Source organism: Hirundo rustica, chromosome 5 (assembly GCF_015227805.2).
Source record: "Hirundo rustica isolate bHirRus1 chromosome 5, bHirRus1.pri.v3, whole genome shotgun sequence".
NCBI lineage: Eukaryota > Metazoa > Chordata > Aves > Passeriformes > Hirundinidae > Hirundo > Hirundo rustica.
The window spans coordinates 52,146,580-52,168,486 of NC_053454.1; the positions used below are offsets into that span (position 1 = coordinate 52,146,580).

General features: G+C 37.6%; 1 protein-coding gene across 3 annotated transcripts in view; it reads right to left on the reverse strand.

The window, feature by feature from the left end:
- GRID2 (glutamate ionotropic receptor delta type subunit 2) overlaps positions 1-21,907 on the reverse strand; it is an 819,802-nt gene that overhangs the window by 246,672 nt on the left and 551,223 nt on the right. The gene's annotated exons all lie outside the window — the stretch shown is intronic.

Here is a 21,907-nt window from a genome sequence, read left to right on the forward strand (position 1 = left end):
TATATTGTATTTTTAGTTGTGTTTTAGCATCTTGAGAAGAAAATGCTTCAAAAGCTTTTTTTTTTTTTTTCCCTTGGAATTTTACATTCCAAAAGAAACTTTCAAATTCTGGCTTTTCACTGCAGTTCATTAAAATTCAGAGGTCTCAAGAATTATCTCTTCTGATCAAGTACTTTTACCACAAAAAGTTGAAAATTTTGGCTTCTTTACATACACTTAAACATGACATGGAACTCTCAGATATTCTGAATGAGTAATTTATAATGCAGATAGCTGAACTTGCCAATCATTATTTGAGGAGCATCTTTTGTCTCTACAATCTCTGCCATCTCTTCTACCATTCAAACAGTGGAAGTTTGAACGTCAGTCCTGCTGACTTGAGAGTTGTTAACCCTAGGATTTCACACCTACATTACTGGAATTTTCAACGGTGATCGGGTCGTTAATATAACACATGTGTGATATTATTTAAAACGATAACATACACCAAATAAATGAATATATTTAAGAGATACCTAAGGCATGTATTATATTTTATGGGCATCAGAATATTGTACCATAATGCAAACTTTTTTAAGAGTACAGTTACAGTAATATCTAAGCACACACTTGAATGCTCACCCACCTGCTGGGATTCCAAAAGGTCTACATCATATACATTTCTCCTGAAGAAAAAATGTGGATTAAAAATCAAAGGAAATTTTATATGTTTAACCTCCCTACATGTCAAGGATAGATTTTCAAGCATCAATATAGATTTAATAACACTTTCAATGTTCAATATGCTTAAGAATTTAAACTGAATGTTGGCATGCATCTCAAGTCAATTTGCTTTCAGATTCTGAAAGTAGATGATTTAGTCCAATCTGTATGAATAGTTTAATGGAGTATTTCCATTTCATAACTTCAGGAGCCAACCATGGGTATCTAAATTTAGATTCAAAGCTTAATTCCTTGTCTGCATTGTAGACTAGCAGCTACCTTAAGGACCGATAACACTGATACTGGAAACCCCATTGCTCTCTGAGTCAAATATATGCAGGAATACAGTTTGTCCTTTTTTTGATTCTGAAATTAAAATCATGACCCGTCTTGATTTTTCTATTGCCAAGTAAAAGCTTGTTGATTTAATTGCTGGACATTGTATATTGAGTCTTTTCTTACAGCTCTAAATATATCCTAAACTTACGTCAAAAAAATTTACATAAAATCATATGAATGAGATGTGAAACAGAGGTCTTCATAATTTCCAACTGTGAAGAAAAGATTCTTGTAAGAACCCCAAGCACTTACTGGTAAATTTCCAATTTCAGTGGTAATTTGATCCCTCATTCTCATAGGTTTGTTAACTTTGATGTCAAATTTGAGTCTCCACACTTTCGCTGTTCAACTTGAATCAATCATAATATTTCTGACCTTCTCCCACAGGACACCTTTCAGAGCAGTAGACCTGATCTCAGGGGCACACACACATCAGTACTTCTTTAAGTGTCATGTTTGACACTTAGTAAATTTTAATTATGTTGCAGAACAGTTATATGAAGGGCAAAGTACAATTATTAGAGTGCCAATAAACTCATTTACAAACTAGCTCTAATCTATATTAATCAAAACAGACACCATTTTACATTTGCTTACTATTTCTATTGTATATGTTTGTACGTGGTATTCTAAGCATAAAAAAGAAACAAGAGATACAGGAACTTAGTGACAGACAATGAGCAATGCGCTTCAGCAAAGAAAACTGCAGGAATGTCTTTATGAAATACCACATTCAGCCTGAGACCTTCCAGAGTAACCTCCTCCAAAAGTATTTCAAACAGACTTCTGTGCAAAGCTGTCTTTGATACTATGCCAGACTCATTAAAAAAAAAAACACCTCTGAAAAACTGAAAAGCCATTTTCATTTAATTGTTCCCTGAATCCACTATGTGGCAGCTAAAAACAAAATCGGAAAGTCTCAGCTCCAGCCTGGAGATTATATGTATCTAACACAAGATAATGGGCACAATTTACTGTTGTAATCGTGGGGTCTTTTTTACTGGTTCAATTAGCAAGACAAGGTAATTTGATACACTTCTGAGCTAACATATTTGAAACAATGGGAATGTCATGTTTGCTGCTTTTAAAATGAATCTCTCATTTTCCAAGTAGCCATGTAACTTCTTCTTGCTCTCTTTTTACTCTTTTCCCCATTGAGTCTAAAATCAGTTTCCACTATACAACAAGAAAGCTGCTACAGCAGCAATGCAAAACACTGGACCTCTTAGTTAAAATACCAATGTTTGTGAAGTCTATTGAAAATGTAAAAAGCCAAGGATATAGAAAGTGATTTAACTAAAAATAATGAAAGGGCAAGGAATATTACCACTAAGTAAAGAAAAAAAAAAAAAATTCTTATTTTACATTCAGTTGTTTGAAAAGAGACAGACATTGTGAAATCACTATGTAAAATGAAAACCTTGGTCAAGCTTGTTCTTAGACCTGCACGGGTAACAAAACCAGTTTTTTTATTGTGTCACAGGACACAATAAACCAAACTCTCTCCATGAGATGGCCACCGTCTGAATAACCTCCTCAGTTTAAGGGCTCCCTGTGTCAGACACTAACAGGCACAAACTAGTGCCAGAAATAGCAGTCACCTTTTCAGAGTGAATGGGCATATGTTAACACAGCTTCAAGTTTGCTGCAGCAAAAGAACTGTGTGATCTCTTGTCAATGAACAATGTGGGAGCACCTTTAGCAAAGTCAGTTCACGGCCATGTCCTTGAGAGAAATACTTTTTTGGTAAAGAGCCAGCCTACTTTGAAGTCACATATGCTACCTGAACTTCACTTCTACATTGTTTTCTCTCTTTTTTGTTATGTATGGCTTGGCATCACTAATGTTTTTGATTGATATGTTAATTTCCCAATGTACTCTACTGCTTAAAAAAGAAACAGCTTTAACACTATCAAGAGTAATGTAACTTGAAAGCACTTAATTGTTACTGAAACAAAGGCACATTCCTTGAAAATAATTCCGTAATTACTGGTAAACTGTTTGGGGATTATGTGTGCATATAAGAAAAGAATTTGCTTATGAAAATGGAAAATATTCTGCTGCACTAGTGGAAACTGCAGCGTGAGAGAAAATGGCCCGCTGCTTTGGCATCATGTCATGTCCAGTGGTTTGTGACACTGATGCCCACCTCTCACCTCCCCCAGAGTGACTGTGGTATTTGAGATGGTCAGTCTACTTCAGCACTGCTGAAGTTCACAAGGATAAATGCTTTCCGCTTTTTGAGTGACACCTAAGGTCCTTTAACGTCTTACTAGTTCTGAAATTTTTTTTCCTGCAGTCTTGCTATTACAGTTCCACCCTGTTCATTAGATGAAAACAGTGTAGCAGGTTTAACAAAGATGGAATAAGTATATGTCTCAGAAATATTTGATTTAAAGACTGTAATTAAATGATGCCCTAGCATTCCACGCTACCAGAAACGTTTGTTCTTGGTTAACCAAGGGAAAATATTTATCCATCTGTCACACAAAACAGTGTTCCTGACATTCTATGAGAAACTAATTGCTATGGATAATTTGATCTTTAAAAATGAAAGATTTGTGGCTTTGTCATTACCAAAACTGGAAATGTCAAATATAATTCCTCTGGGATGAAAGATGAAAGAAACCGCAACCCTAGAGCCAGAGACACACTGCTGTTTCTTTAGAGGAATATACAAATATTGAAGGACACACTCATTTCTGGAGAATGTTAAAAGGAAGAGCACAAAAGGCTAATTTCTCTTTCCAGAGAATGTATTACACAGAAGGCCAACTGTAGAGGTAATGTTGCACTAGATAAATCAAAATGTATGCAACTATCTACAGGAGACTAACAACAGAAAAAAGCCAATGTGCTCAAACTGCAGAAAATTGGACGTTGTTATTTTTACCAATGACTTGAGAAACCCTCTATGCTAGCTATGTTTATGAAGAACAGCTAGGATGTAATCCCAGAAAGTGTTTATGAACTTTTTTTTTTTTCTTTTTTTTTTTTTTCATTTCAGTAATCACAATGTATAAAAAGAAGATCTAGACAATAATTTTTCACCTGAGTGACTATGGCTGAAAAACAGCACAAGCAATTAAATTAGGACACGCACACATTGAATAACAGTTTAAATCCAGATATGATGTTCTGATGAGTACAAATAAGGCAAACCCTGATTTAAACTGAATATTGAACTAAGTCTTAGAGCAGAGGTGCTTTATCCCTCCTATGCTTTTACAGTATCTAATACAGGTGGACGCTCAGGAGGACTTGTCCACAAACACTACATTTGAAATTCCAGAGGGAACAAAGTTGACAGTATATGCTCTTGGAAGACAAGAAGATATGAGGAGGCCAGGTATCAGCGAAATAAGAGTCAATGAAATTAAACCTTACTACACAACAAAATATGCAAGTTGTGGATGCAGCCAGTACAACCGCACTTACGCATTCAGAGCTACTCAGCTCCTCTAAATGTCGTACTTTAACCTAAAAAACAAATCTCTGAATGAACTAACTATGGAAACTGAAGCCTCATTCTTCCTTCACAATGGTAAAATAATTTCAGACCCTAGTCACATTGGAATTCCCCTTGCATTTTAACTGTAACGGTATTTGTCATATTTTATGTCGCCCAATACAGTTTTTGATTATCAAGTTTATTTATAAGAGTTTCAGTAATAATTTAGTTTGCGACTTTTACACCCATTTTAACAGCTTGTTGTACCAATTAATACTAAAGCCAAATTAAATATTACTTCATGGCTTTATGGCTTCAAGAAACACACTTCATATTTCAAGTTTTAATTGGCTATACAGATGCAGTAAAAAATGCATTTCATTTATTGGAAGACTGTTAATGGTAAGAAACATTGTAGCTATCTTTCATGACAAGTGGGGTTAGAATCCTATCACTAAAGCAAACATTCCACAACTAAGCAAACAGCTGAACAAGCGTAAGAGTTGGCATAGAGGTGCTACAACATGCAAGTTGGAACACAGAGGAAGGGAGAAACCACAGCAGGCAGGAAATTATGAGAGTGTGGGACCTCAGCACAAACAAATCCTTAACAGCACTGCACATTCCACGAGGAAGCCCTATAGATCTAAACCCCCTGGGCACATGGATAAAGATGAGCAAGATCCTGGCTTCTGCAAGTTGGTATCTGAAGTGTAAAAACAAGACAGATCAGTTAAGCAGCTAGACAGACTGATAGGTGGATGAGTGAAAGAGGAACAAAGATGAAAGGCAGTATTAGTCACCACAGTAGGCAGTAGTCTCAGCATAACAGCTGCCTGTGCATTGTCAAGTTAATCATAGGAGAGGTGACAAAAGAGTTTGGAAGAAAGGTCAGAAGTAGGATAATGAATTGGTTTCGTGTGAATTAGTAATGTGTTCTTTCCATGTGCAAGGAAAAATGATGGAAGAAGTGAGATCCCTCAGAAAAAAGCAGTGAACAATAGATGGGCAAAGCAAACAAGAGCTGACATCTGAAAGCCATTTAAAATTCAAAAAAAAAGCAACATTCAATAATTCAAAAAAGGCTCTGGGAAAAAGCAAAAGCTTTGTGTTCTACACCACTAAGAAGGCAGACTCAAGAACAGGAAGAGCAACAAGCTAGAAAACAACCTTTCATCAGTATTTTGAATAGCTTCAAGCTGGGTGAGATTGTATTTATCAGAAGCAGGGAAAGAGATTTTTGCAATTGCAACACATTGTAGCTGTGCACCTTTTACTGAGAAAGTCTGCGTCTGAAAGTTACCTCCTAAACAGAATCAGCTACATTGAAATGCTGGGCAGATGTGAAGATCCTGAGAAAAGGGAAAATTGAGCAATAAGGGATGGATGGGAAAATAGCAGCTTGGCCAGAATAACTAAACAAATAAAGGTCAAAACTTGCTTAAGTTTACGTGATTAGACATCAAACAGATGTCTAAAAGACAGGGAGCACGTATAAGTTGCACAAAAATCCAGAAAGAACAATCAGCAGTCATTAGTACAGAGCAGGTTCTGAATTTATGTTCCCAAATATAATTTTCCAGACATTAGAGACTTAGAGAAGACAGCAGGAAATAATTACACCCAACTGCAAATCACCAGCATCCCTACTGTGAGAGTCATCCATAGGATGAAAGCTTGGGTAAGAACTATTCAATTGATAAACTTGCTGTAACAACCTCTCAGAGACAAGAATTTACTGGTGTTGATAAATTTTGTCGACTGGTAACTATTGCCATCAAAATATTAAAAAGTAAAGCGCTTCCTTTTCCATCCCAAATTATCCTGTAGGGAAGAGATTATGTGACTATATAGTTGTACCTTTGTTACCATTAATGAACAGAGAACTTCAATCCATGGGAATTATCAGCATGGCAAAACATAATACATATCATCAATACAGAGAGAATGAAACATCTCTGTGCAGAATGTCCACAAATGTGACAGAAGAATCAAATGCTACACACTGAACAAAAGATATTAACAGCAATGGGCTGTGTTAAGCAAATCCACCTTACAGCTATCATGGATAGCTCCTTGAAAAAGTAAACACCACTAGGAATATCGGTTAAAAGTCATACAGAAAGAAACAGTGAAGTGGAAAAAAACCCCTACGAACTGAGTAAAAGTAGAAAAATGCTGCTGATTTGCACAAATATTCTTCGGTATGAAAATGCTCTTGTGGGAAACATCTCATGCCCTGTTTATTTTAAATTCATCATGTGTCTTCTGCATCAGAGTAAACTGTCACCACTAAGTGCTGCATTTTCTGAAAACCTAGTATTTTTGTATATCACAATGTTTAATCAAAGTTGCAAAACCCATCAGGAAAAGAAGTGAGAATAAGCTTAAGTCAGCACGGGAAAGGAGAAACAGACTGCAATGGAAATACAACTATGAGCTGCAAGAAGGTTATGGGGTTCGGTGCCTTGATTTGGGGAATGTGAAAACAAACATCAAATTTTAGAGGTTGAGCAAAGAAAACCAAAGATTTTCATGCAACCAGAAGCTAAAAGTTCCAGTTTAGTCTTACTGAATGCAGTAGGTGCGACTGCCTCAAGTAAGCAAGAAATCTGCACAGAAGCCAAAGAGCTCATCATCTTCAAAACCTAAGCACAAAGTCAGATTGACTGAACTGGATGCAAAATTTTAAAAAAATAAACTAAACTAAAGGAGGAAGGCATCGTAAGCCATCAAAGCATTAACTCCTGGCCGGGTTAAAAAACCTCAAACAACAAATGAGACTTTCGTGCCACCACCAGATCATGTTATAAAGGATGAGAATCTGACTCAGCCACCCCATGAAAACCACTATGTCCTTATGAAAAATGTTTTTTGTCAGATGCAAAGTAAGTGGGAGTTGCATGCAGATTTTCCCTCTGACAGTATGTGATGGTCCCCACAGAGAGTGTGAGCTGCTGCCTGGGCTCTGTATGAGCACCAGCAACATGCAGAGAGAAGGCAGCAATGTGCAGAAAGGGATCCATCCAAAACATCAGGGAATCCTGCAGTAATCACTTAAGACTGAGAGTCTGCAAATGATGCCACTGTTACGAGATGAAGACAAATAAATTGCCTAGAGCTTTACAAAATGTAATCCTAACAGGGTAACAAAAGACTTGTTTAAAAGGACCAAGACCATAGCCATAGCATATGCAACATAACATATGTATGTATGTTACAAAGACAACAAGGCAAGAAGGATGAAATTATACACCTCATTTTAAATAAAAATTGATATGCACGATATCTTGAGAATCTTGCTTAATGGAAGATTTTCCAGGCTAAATATGAAAGAAATTTCATAAAATATCATGGTAAACGGAAAAATTAGTATACTACACTTACCTTAAAATAAAAAAAAAGGAAGTAAGTATATACAGAATAGCAGACAAAAGAATAAAATTATCTTAAGTGGAAACTCTATGAGTTGTATTGAAGTATAAACTACATCAAGTGTTGTGAATGTAAGCAAACTGTGAAATACGTTTATTTTGAATATTTTCACTTTCTTTGATCCTCAACAATCATTCCTTGGTATTCATTGACTCTTTCCACTTTCTCAATTCTTTCTGCATCAGAGTAGCTCAATCAGAAAAGCAGCATTTCTCATCAAGTTATATTACTTGTAATTCCTGTGAGGGGATTCACATTTGTACCAGGCTAAAAATGGTATTTTTCACCCTACACTATATATTGGTATTTTTCAACTCAACAAATTTAATCCTGTCGAATTTATTTCCCAATCCAAACAAAGTATTTGCCAGAACTGAAGGCAGCCCCAGTTCTTTCTTCCAGGGGAATTCTAGGTCTCTACTCCTCTTATCCCAAGCGAACGCATTACACCCTTGAGATATAACCCTTTTCCCTACTTTTTATAACATACATTATAAGTATCAAAAACATAGAGAATGTGCACCTTTTTAGTATTGTATAAACACAACAAAGCATTCCTTGAGCAAACAGTAACAGTTATACCTCAGGGAAAGTCATTGCACTGACAGACTATATACTGTAAAGCCTCTGATTTAGCTTCTTGATATAACCAGGACCATGAACAGACATGGCAATATGAGATTAAATTCTAATTTTAAAATAAATGAAATCACTTAATTTCATATTTTCTCAATACTGTTTTCTGAAAATAAATACCAAGTCTGCCTCTAATCTTCATCTCCATAAGCAATGGCAGAGCTAGGGAATACTGAGAGGTTTTGTCTTTTCACATGCTTCAGGTGGAATCACACAGCCGTGATGGGGAAGTGGCAGTACATTGAGTTCTCTCACCCTGTTCTGCCTCCTCCCTTGCTCAATGTGCACTTAAGCCCGCATGAGTCTGTCAGCCAGCTTGAGGACAGCTCTCAACTCTCTGTGTCCTCTTTGAACACTGGTTTGACAGTCTGCTTGGATTCACTGTTGCAAGCCTCATTAGGATCCTCAGTAATGGCAGGCTGGAAGCCGCTTTCTAAACAAGATTAAAATGAAGATTGATTTACTAGACAATGAAAAAGTATTTTCAGTTCAAACTTAGCAGTTGGCAGTATGGATACCTAAATGCCTTCACAGCAAAGGCAGTGACGTTCTCTCTGTGCTGGAAGACCCATGACCACAATACAACAGGCTGTAATGTAAAGAGCTTGGCTTGGAAGTAAATTTGAAAGCTACTCAGGAGAAAAGCAGAATGAAAACAAAGGTCACATAACTCTGCAGAGGATGTAGATATTTGAAAATCTGGTTTTACTCCAACTTGGAATGAAGCGCAAGAGGTTTGAAATTCTGTGAAATATGTTTCGGGGTCCAGGCCCTCAGGTAATCTGCCTGCCTATCTCAGAAGCACACAGACCTTAAGAAAATGGAAAAGTTTTAATGGGAAAAAACCTCTTAGTTGGCTTCAGTCAGGATCTGATATCCTAAAGCGAATGAACTTTTACCAACATTTAAGTAATTTACAGAACAGAAACCATAGTCTTTATTCTTTAAATACTGATTCCAACAGCATCATACTACTGGCTTGATTTCTGTTCTACAAGCATGATTTTTGGCTTAGACCTGTGCTAGACAAATATATGTGAAACAGTATATAAATAAAACATAGTTTTATTATATAACTATTAATTTCACCCTCAAAAATTTAAGGCAAAATGTTAAAAAAAAAAACAATAAAATCGAAGACGCATAAATCAGATCCGTATTTATATCAGTACCATGAGGGTGAACCAAAGAATTAACAGGGGATATGAAACAGGTATTCTGTAGATCCAACAGCTACTCTCTCCTGAGAGAGGAAAATTTCCATACAACATACATTTCCAGGAAATTAAAATGTTTTAAGGATATTGCACATGAAAAGCTTTCATTTCTCAAAGCATCTAAAAATGTCAAGCATGTTATTTTTGCTGGTCTCTGTATAAATTAGAGTTTGTGGGAAGGTGCTTTCATCATTGCTTAATTGCATCTAGAGAAAACTTGAATCATTCACTTCCTTTTTTCCTTCCTCCGCCTTCCCCCAGCATACCTCACTTCTTGTTCAATGCAAAAACGATGAATAACATATGCAATACCCTACAGAATTTTTTCTACTTTAAGTCCTGTTCAGAAATGTCCAGTGCCATGATGAGAATCAGTCTACGTCCCGAAGCTAAGGCACTGCCTGAAGGCCTTCTGCCCTGTCTCCAACTCTCTGAGGACGGGCTAAAAGGAGCCTTTGCTCTTGCTGCCTTTGTAACTAAATTAACGTTTTCTGCAAAGCACTCTTCAAGGCAACTTTGTTTGCTGAATTCCTAAAGCAGGTTGACAAAAATCTATCTCTTCATTTAATCTCCTTTGAATTTGTGTCCATCTAACTCCTAATACTGTCTCAGAAGCCAGATAAAGGACAAGAGACCAAACAAAACAGATTACCTTCATCTTTTAACACAGCAGGTCAATACTATGATCTTGCTAATTTCCTTTTCTTTCTCTAGTGTTCATGTGCAGCGTGAACTATTTCTTAAATTAATTTGTGCTGACAGCATAAACTCCTGCTGCCCCTTGTTGAACATGATAAAGGATTTTTTTACTATGAGTGTGCCTGAACTCTGGAATAGGTTTCCTGGAGAGGTTGTGGAGTCTCCCTCTCTGTAGACAGCCAAAAGCCATCTGGACACAATCCTGAATAATGTGCCTGAAGGAGTCTGACCAGGGAGGTCGGGCTAGATAACCTCTAGTGGCTCCTTCCAATCTGATTCATCCTGTGATTCTTTATTTGCTCTGAAATACAGGAACTTCTGTAAGATCAAAATATTTATCTATCTAAAACCAAATGTTGGTTCCCTTCCTCAGCAGTTCACAGGATGGTTTGGGTTGGAAGGGACCTTAAAGACCATCCAGTTCCAACTCCCCTACCGTGAGTGGAGATACTTGTCACTGGACCAAGCTGCTCAGAGCCCCACCCAGCCTGGCTTTGAACACTTCCAAAGATGGGGCACCCACAGCTGGATGTGTGGCCGATCCTGGGCTGTGACTGTGCATGGCTGGAACACGTCCAAACTCACACCTCCAAGTCATTTTCAGCACAACTGCCTAGTCACTTGTAAAAAGAGAAAAAATAAGTTAAGCCCCCAAGGAAGCACAGGGCTCTTATTTAGAGAGAGGGCCCTTGCTGTGAATGACACAAAAAAACAGCAGAAAGCATGTTTTTACAAACTCAGATACATTTGACACATATTCTCACAATCAGCAGAAGCAGCTGTTACTTTCATTTATGGAAATTTTTAGATGAATCGCAGAACTATTTAATATTCCATTTGAAATAAGAGCATCTTGTACACCCCCCCCAAATCTTTAAAAATTATTTATAAATAAGCTAAAAAGCAGAAATCCTAACTAGAGAAAAATTATGTGGGGAGGTGAGGAACTTATAACGTGTAAATCTAAAATTAGCTCTTGACATCAGCAGTCCCCAACTCTGTTGAAACTCTGTAGAAACCATAAAATCAGCTACAGTTGCTGATTTCCTAAGTGCTTCCAAAATAGAATAGATTATCTTAAAACAGTCTTCAAAAATATTACTGCTGATTATGGTGTGTCTGCAAAAGCAACCTGAACCAAGTACCCAACACTGTAGCCATTGTTTCTAATGGTGGACTAAGCATTTTTATTAATGTGCTGTTAATCTATTTACAGATAGTTATCCAATCTGGTTGACCTAATGTTAAAGGAAAGAATTTATTTTGACACAAGGGTTACAAGTGTATGTGGCAAAAGCATTACAGCCATAATAAAATTACTGCACACAAACTGAGAAAAGGAGAAAAACATGGAAGACCCCGCTCAGCAAAATTTCACAAGAAAACTCCCAGCAAACTGTGAAAGGAGTGATAGGCTATAAACTTCAACCTTTACTTCAGACAAACTAATGAGAGTGTCTTCAGTGTCACAGGGAACAGTATCAGAACAGAAGAAATAATGGCTATTAATTTTCATTTCAGTTTAACTGATGGACAAAACAAATTATATAATAATTGGTTGTGAGAAAATTAATTGTTTTGGGGTTAGAGATGTTCAACACTGAACTTTCACGGTAGCTAGGAAATCAGTTATATTTTCTGAGAACGAAGGTAAACTAATGCACTGACTATACCTCTGTTTTCTGGTGAGAAGGGAGGAGGCAGAACAGTTCTGCCAATCAGGCAACATCGCTTTGGAGAAAGAATTGGATTAGAAATAGTTTTGTCAGATCTTATCTCCACTATAAGCTAATCCTCTCTAGCTGTCATTTTATTACAAAAAGACGCTCATCCCATGTCAGTCAACTGCATATTAGTTTTGCAGATGTTCAGAGTGGGCTTTTTATAACACCTAAGAGAATCAGCCACTCTCAGTTATGTAGAAAATATACACTAATACACTGAATGTCTCTACCAATGTGTATGTAATAGCTTTGTTGCATAAATGTGCCTTTTTTTTCTTTTTTCTTTTTTTTTCTTTTTTTTTTTTTAATATATATTTATTTACTCTCTTTGGCTGGTTGAAGCAATTTACTCTCCTTGGGAAGACATTTGTCTCTGAAGAGGAACACAACAGAGATGTTTATAGCGAGGCTATAAAAGCAGGGAGGAAGGATAAGCAGTAACCAAGACTATCACATCCAATTAAAATTGCTGGGATGACAACAGGAGAATATAATTAAGTATGATCGCAATTTAGGAAAGCAGAAGGAAGAACAGCCAATACAAATTGAAGAAGAAAGGAATTATTACATCTTTGAAGATCATGGGAGGTCAGCCCCTCAGTTATTTGTTTTAGTCCAGAAACAGCATACCCAGCAAGATTCCAGAGAAGAGGATGTCAATTACCGAGTCTTTGAAAGCCGTGTAGAGAAATAGAAAGCAATTATAGGAAAGCATAACCAAACAGTTGTTTGCACAACAGCAAATATTATGAGATTCTCATGAAGTACATAATACATCTTCTACTCAGTACTTAATCATTAAAGCTCTCCTTTTCTCGCAGACACTCTAGCAGTTTAACTATTGCTTTCAATACAAAATACTGGTCAGAGCTTACTTACAGTGTGGCGTTTCTTTTTTGTTTTATTATATTCCAAGATTTAAAAAAAAAAAAGTTTTATAACTATAAAAATTCTGATAGTGTAAATATTTGTACTGACAAGACACACATTGATTACAGTCATATTGCCCCGCATACACATCTATAACATATGTGAGTATGTTTCAGCAAGAAAACAGGTTTGGTGTTTATTAAAAAAAAAAAAAAAAAAAAAAAAAAAAAAAAAAAAAAAAAACACCTACAACTTTTATTGCTGTCACTAGAGAGAGTAGACCTGGTAGGTATCTCACAACTGTGTTACAGTCTGACACAGGACAGAAACCAGCAACATGTGAATAACTGTCTGCAATATGGGCCACATCACTAAACACCATACAGCCAGAATGAAGAAAATACTGAACAAATTAAAATGCAGAGACAAGCTGTGACTTTTTTGTGCTGTAAATCACACAAGTGCTCTGGTACATATTGGCTTTGCATGCACACTTCAGTGAGTGTCTCCTTATGCCACCAACACTGAGGGTGTAAAAACCTAGAGAACCATTACAATTCACAAGGTATATTGGTATCACCAGACTTGTAACATCAGTCAGGCTCTTGCCTGACTTTTCACATGTGAGGCATGGCTGACTGAAAGATAAATATATCCATATGCTGCTTCTCTGCAGCTGCTGTTATCAGCAACCTTAATAAAAAAAAACAAAAACAAAACAAAACCTTCACAGCCAACACAAATGTGCCAGCTGAGCTCCAGGCTACTGATACTGAGCCTTACCTTTCAGTAACAAAAAGGCACAGACTTAGTTCCATACTTCATACCAGTGTAAAGGGCCTGCAGACAGCCCCCAGCTCCTGTTCTAAGTGTAGATCCTCTATGTTGGGACAGATTTCCCAAAATGCTTTTGCTTCATTTTATACACCAAAAAAAATTGCCTTGGCTACAGTGAGCTCTGCATTCTGTCCCAAGAACCCCAACGCTACATTGCAAAACTCAATTTTACTATGCCTGAAAACACACAAGCAGGATTGCTTCAGGTTGCAGTTTCAGTAATGATGTCAATGACAGAAATCCCTTCGAAGCTGACTTATTTTACCACTGAGACCTTTCTTTTTCATTGTTTTGTAACTAAAATGTTTTATGCTTGAACTTTCACCTTATGGTAAGCAAGTTCATATAAAATCTAATGCCAACATCACTCTATTCATAGTAAAAAAAGCAGTCATTTTCTCATTTGGTCATTCAGCCTTCAGTTGGATAGCCTATATTCAAGGATGCAAGAGCATAAAAAGGAAAGGAATTGGACTACACAGTAAAGCAAGAATTTTATCAGACTTTCACTGAAAGACCCCTTCTTGCAGGTTAAAAAAAGTCAGGGAGACCACTTAAAGGACTATTCAAGTGGTTCAACATTCTGAACATATTTTCTGAACATCCCTTTACTAGAGATTTAAAAGATCCAACAAAATAAAAAAAAACCCTTTATTCCTGTATTTCAATTTGCAGCTACGACTCCTGTGCTTAATACTGGAGAAAGACGACAAAAAAAGGAAAAGATACATTTTTCAACATTGTAATTAACAACAACAAAAAATTACAGTGGAGTACACTGAATAGCATTTATTCCACGGCAAACAATGGTACTGTAGAGAACGGACTCAAAAAAAAGCAAACATGCATGCTCTCCAGGAGAGTGCAGGTCTAAAAGGTGAAAAAGATGAGCTCAAAGATGAGCTTACTCATAAGAAAAATAAAGGGGGCAATCAGTGACTGATTTTGGCCTCTAAGGACCACCACTCTGGATAAAATCCAATCAACATATGCACTTCTGATAAAATTATAGGAAAAGGAGATAAAAATAGCAATAGGTTCTTATGTCTGCTGCCAATTTCTCACTTTATTGACTGCCCTCTAAAAGCTGCCTGAACAACTCTTGCGTTGGGAGACTTCACACTTGTGTTTCAGTAAATAGGATTGTTTAAAAATTCCCAGAGTTCATGAATAAACTTCGACAAAGACAATACTGAAAGTCTCTGAAGCAAAATATGCTGCATATCTGATGCATAAAAAAATCGTGCATCAATAAATGTGATAAAGAATTACTCTTTTCATTACTTTATGGGAAAATACAAACCAGCTAACACATTCAGCAGGGCAGAGAAAATCGTGAGGTACTTATACATCTGATAAACCACTCTTCAGCCTAGCTGGAAATCCAACGGGCTTCCCATGAGACCTGGGTATTTTTCCAGTCCATCACTGGATCAGTTCAATTGCTAAATTCAACTGAGCAAATCCTTGCTCATCCAATCTCTGTTTTACTTTGACAAGAAGAAACGGTTTGGGTAGTAGAGTTAATCTGAACACATAAAACTCTGTGTGGGATTTTGGTGGCAGATGAATACGCTTTTATGGTTGCAGAAAATATTTGTATGTACACAAAAGAATGTCACTTTTTAGCTTGTATACACTGTACACAGGTATGCAGAAACACATATAGCAGAACAAGAAAATCCAGCTTTCCTAAATCCAAATCTGATGCTTGTTCCTGAACATCTTTGGGTTTGGCAGCCTATGGCCCACACACCAAGGCAAACCAACATTTTTGGAGTTCAATAAAGATTTCAATGCTGTCTCTCACAGATCTTTCTGCACAAAATGTCCAGCACTCAGCTGGATAAACACATCCTATGTTGGGTGAGCAGCTGGCTCACAGGTCAGGCACCAAGGGTCACAGTGACATCAGACCAGTGGAGTTCCACAGGGCTCCATCTCAAGCCCTGGACTCTTCAACATCTTCATAAACTACTTGGATGCAGCACAGGAAGGGATACTAGGTAAGCTCACAGACAATACAAACCTGGCAGGAGCTGTTGGCTCCCTCGAAGGCAGGGAGGTCCCGCAGAGGGACCCTGATGAATCAGAGGACTGGGCAATCACCACCCATGTGCAGTGCAATAAGGGAAAGGGCTGGATCCTGCACCTGGGATGGGACAACCCAGGATGTACAGTCTGGGGAATGAGATGCTGGAAGGCAGCATCGTGGAAAGGGACCTGGGGGTTCCAGTCCCTGGCAAGCTGAACATGGGTCAGCAGTGCCCTGGCAGCCAGGAGGGCCACTCGTGTCCTGGGGGTCATCAGGGACAGCATGGCCAGCCCGGCAAGGGAGAAAGAGAAGAACTTGTTAAGCTACTAGAGAGCATCCAAAGGAGGGCTGTGAAGATCATGAAGGGCATTGAGGAGAAGTCATATGAGGAGAGACTGAGGTGACTTAGTCTGTTCAGTTTAGGGAAGAGGAGACTGAGGAGAGACCTCATGGCAGTTACAACTTCCTCACAAGGGGAAGAGGAGGGGCAGGCACTGGTCTTGTTCCTGTGGTCACCAGTGACAGGACCTGAGGAAAGGCTAAGGCCTGAAATAGTGTCGGGGGAGGTTTAGGATGGATAGCAGGAAAAGGTTCTTCACCCAGAGGGTGGTTGGGCACTGAAATGGGATCCCCAAGGAAGTGATCACAGCACCAGACTAACAGATCAAGAAGCATTTAGCAACATGCTTGGGCACATGGTGTGACTCGGTGTGTTCCATGCAGGACCAGAAGTTGGACTTGATGAGCCTTGTGGGGCCCTTCAAACTCAGCAGATTATGTGAATTATGTGGACTTGATACTTGTCTGGAGCCTTCTACCCTTCTCTGCTATGAGTCTTTTCTGTCCGCACCTGAACAAAAATTATTGCCATCTGCTCCCTCTGGAAACATCTGAATTTTAACTGCAGGTTTCAGTGGAAGTGGCACACGGGTGCATCAGATTCTTAACTCCTATTTTCAACTTCATTCACTTCATCTCCTATCTGTATATCATGCTTTTAACTAAAGACAGAATCACTTTCTTTATTAATAAAAAGGAATAGGAAAAAAAAGCAGCTAATTTTTGTCCTAGTCTTCTTTAGGATATATGTAAAATAAAGTGAAGCATCACAAAATAAGATTAAAAAAGAAAAACAAACAAACAAACAAACACCCCTTAATTTGCCATGAACTTTGGACACACAAAGGCTGGATCAACCTTTTTGAAAAGTTGAATAAATTTTCCTAATTCTCTTATGAAAGAAATAAGCCTGGTTAGAGCACTAAGCAGTGCGAAAGCAAATCCCTGTCTTTAGATCTAAACTATTCGCCATTTGCTTCATGATTAGATCTATTACCTGGTGAAACAATAACTACATCACTGCATGAGAAAACCCTGTATTTTTTTCAAATAATTACATTTAAAATTAACTGTTATTTTCAACAGAGAAATAACAGTCAAATATAATAAAATCAGGGCATTTGCCATCAAGAATAATCTCATTTCACAAAATAAATGCTACTTCTCATTCTATTCGCAAGTAAGGATGAGTAAAAGCATGTTGAAAGTTCAATTACATAAAGCAATTTAAATTACATTTGCTCCTTAAACACTCTTCCCTTTTTTTTTTCACTTGCCCACAACACGGCAAGAAATCTTCAGTACTTAATTTATAGGCTTCATTCTATTTTCCCTGTATATTTTACCATTTCATTTATAAAGAGTTCTTTTATTCATGAAAGTAGCATGTAGTTTCTTTTCATCCAAGGAAATCCTATTTTAGTACTGTCCCACATTAGCCTGGGATAGACAACAGGAAATTTATTTTCAAAATCATCAGTAGCAGATTATACTAATGCTGAAAGCTACATGATTTTAATTTTCTTTGAAAATACGTATAGAAAAATAAAACAGCACCTATAGAAGTTAATGGAATAAACACAATACATACACACAGGCCAACGTACAGGATTTATTTGCTGCAACTTCTCAGATTTGGCAGCAGCTAGTTTTGTTGAATACATCTTTTCAATAATTATAACCCAGTTCTGTCATGAAGATGAATTTAACTTTTAATAGATGTTTAACAGTAAGCATTTCAAACATCTCCAGCATGCTTGAAATCTGGACATGATGGGGGTTCAGTGACTTCAAGTTTGTCAAAGACAGGAACCTTTGCGATAATAAATAGCAAATATTTTCATGTACACAAAGCATGCAGTATAGAGTAGTAGTCTCCAACCTGGGAAGTGCCAATGCTCACTGCATTGATGGCTTGAGGTTGTCAAGCCTCAGAGAGCTCTGTTGGCTTATACACATTGCCAATGCTCTGAAAATTTTGCTAGATAAACTTCTGAATCTTGCTGGCACAGCTAAAAAATGTGCTCACCTCTCTTTGTAAGAGGCCACTAAGCCCCACAATAGAAGCACGAGAAGGGACCTTGCAAGGAGCAGGAAGGCACAAAGTCACATCTGTTGAGGTTGCTGGGCTGGTAATCCCTCCTTTGAGGGGAGGCTGGAGGCAGAAGTGTCTTCAGCACCTACACCAAGGCCCCCCAGAACCTGCCTGTCTAATCTCCAGCAAAATCCCTGGCTGATGCTAGGGCTCTTTCACACATGGCTTTCTGGATTTTCAATCTGTGACGTTTTTCTCTATAATTAAATGAATGAATTTGCTGCATTGTCCCTCCTTAGTAGTCCTGGTATCAGCTCCTGGAATCGTGACGCAGAAGAATGACACATTCACATTTCTGCACTCAAGTGATAAGGTAGCTTCCTCAGCTAAACAGAAAAACCCTGAAAGCAGAGATGCACTGACAGCATTTTGGCCCAGTGGAGGACATCTGACTTGTGTCCTAAAGTATTACTTCCCAAAGTCTTGCTTCTCAAACTTGCTTTGTTATACCCAGAACCTCTGTTGCCACTTGACTTTCCTGGCCTGATCCTGCTCCTACCCAGACTTGTCACACTTTACTTTTGAAGCCCTTGATTTTCGTTGTCATGCTGAGGTGGCATTTAAGGACATCTTATTATTCCCTTATATGGATTTTCCTATCCATCATATTCATTCTGAATCCGAAGAACATGGTCAAAAAAAAATCCCCACCCCAAAACATAAAGCAAAACAGTGACACACAGTTCACATCCATCACCAGTGCTATCAGACAGCATAGCAAATTTTATGCAAGACAAAAGTAGGATATTTAGTAATCACAAAAATTTCAGTGGGAATATTTTGCTTCATTTGTGGAACCTGGGCCACTATTTGAGAGTAGACAATTGCACCAGAAAAAAAAAAAAAAAAACCCTGAACAAGTCACCATATATCCTCGGCAAACTGTTTTCCCAGATGCTGCCATAAACTCATCTGTGGAGAGGTGTGAGTTTCTGCTAGCTCCCTATCTCTGCACGCCTTAACCCCAGTAAAATTCACTCTCTCAGAAGAATTTTTTTCCTTCTGTTCCTCCATCTTCAGCTCAAAGCAACAAAGGACAATTGGGAATCCGGCTGGCTTCTCCCTCTCACTTTACATTAATCCTTAAGCCAGGAAGGAGAAATACTGTGATACTTGCTCCCAAAGCTTCCTGCCTTTCCATGCTGTATGGAGGGCAAATTATTACATAGTGTTTAAAGAGAAGGTAGGCTTTTATTTCCACAGCCAGAGAAGTGTATTTACCTCTTAATCTCCATTTTATTAAGTGTAGAAGTACAGACCTCATCTCTGCAAGCTCTAGAGATAGAAGAGATAGACAGAAGTGCCTAACATAAAAAAGCAATACTGCTTTAAATAAAAAATAAAAAAAAAAGAAGAAAAATATTTCAAACACAGAATTTCAAAGAGTCTGAACAAAGATAAATTCTACACAAGCAAACTCCAGTTTACAGACTGCTTATTTACACAGGCCAGAGTCTGACTATTTACCCTGGAATAGTTGTTACTTGCATAGTAATCAAGACCACGCTTAATACAGCTGTTGCAGAGTGAATGAACCCTCTTCTCAGCTAAACAATGACAGGGTTCAGCCAGAGCAGTCATCTAAGGAGGGACCAAGCAGCAGAGATTATGTGAGGTCTGAGGAGAGAAGCAGACAGCTGAATCCAGTGAGGCAGCCAAAAGCTTCTACTAAGCAGGAAAAAACCCAAGGGCTTTTCTGCATATGCAGTTTTTTCTTACTATTTTCCTAATGCTTACATGCTAAATCCACTCGATTATGCTGAATTTCCCAGCTAAACTGGTCATGCACAAGGCACAGGCTTTGGAATCAGCATGACCATTAAATTGTTTAGGAATATCTTTGCCCATTAGCATAGTCTATAGGGCTTTATAATTTCTTTGCCCCTACAGTACAGCTGCTGGTTTGACTCAAAATAACAGTTTTTAATATCCACTGGAAAAGCAACCCCTGCAAACCTCTTTCTGTGCAAAGACCTTGTGTTGGAGCTCACTTGTTTCGTTCATTTCCTGTCACCAACACAAATAAATAATGGCAATAATCACACTTCGATGTGAGTAACTTCCAATTAAGAGGCTCCTGCTGTCAGTTTACCAGTCACATATCATACTCCAAATCAATACTGCTATCCTGGCAAAAACCTACAATACTGAGCTGATGTGAGAGTCTCTCTTTGAACCACAGGTGCAGAAGAAGACAACTTTCCCTGGTAGACTTACAGCCTCCAGAAACAGAGAAACATGAGGAGTCTCTTGTTTTTCAGGAACTTTTCGGTTTTTGTATAGGGATTTTTTTGGAGTGACAGGGATTGAGATATGGTTTAGTTGCTTTTTTACTAGTCTTTTGATTTTTGGAGTCTTGAGTGGCCAGTGCCAAAGTAAGAACTATAAAATAATTTTTTTACTTTCTTGCCAACATATACATGATAACTTCAAAAGATGACAACAACTTTGTTAATATGCCCAAGTGTGTAAAAATAAATGATAAAAATGTATCTTTTGTAAAAATAATATTTCTCTTTAAGAACAACGCAGGAATTTTCTTTTAATGAATTATAGTAGAGCCCCCAACCATGCTTCTTTCAAGCTGCAATGTGAAATACCTCATACTGCCTCTTACCAAAAAATAAAATGCTTGTGACTTGGGTGATGAAAACACTGCAGAAGAACCTAAACATACCTACAAATTTAACAATTTGTGGGCATGTTTAGATTGTACTGCAGTGAACCTTATGAACCACTGCACTCAGTACTCAGAATTAGCAAGTTTCAAGTGTGTAACAAGGACAGTGAAACACCTAGCCAAAACAAACCAAGGGAAAACAAAATTTTGAAAAAGAAACCAAGAAACACCACTTCTAGCTAATGTTGCCCAAAAGGTATTCACCTGAGACTAGATATGCAGTAGTTTTTATGCAGAAGTAGGTTTTAAGCTTGAATCACTCAAGACCAAGGTAACAGCAAAGTATAGAAGAAAAGTAATGCAAGTCAGAAAGAGATCCAAAGAGAAAATATTGAAGAGAGAAAGTATATTTCTATGAAACAAAACAGAGATTCTTAAGCCTTGGTTGATGATGAAGAATGTACATGCATGCAAAACCACATTTGAAACAGCACAGTGCCATGTAAAGTGAACCATGCCACTCATTTAAAAGATTGTCAAATGCAATATGCAGGTCTTCCATCTCTAAATCCCTAAGAACCTTTTGAAAATCTGGTCCATATTGTTTGAAAACATGCCTTTAATCTATCATCTCAAATTCTTCATGCAAATCAAATCCTTCATATATTCCATTACCTTACTACTACTCAGTGGCACATAAGAGAACATCATCAACATCATTTTATGTAAAAAAATAACATTTAAATTAGATAAACACATTTTATCCACAAATACACATTATATATATGTCTCTAAATAACAATAATAAAAGTTTCAGTTGTAAATATTTCAGTAGTGCGGGTCACAATGGCAATACAACACTGTTGAGCTTCAAACAGAAGCCTGAGGGATAATTCTTCTGCGTATTT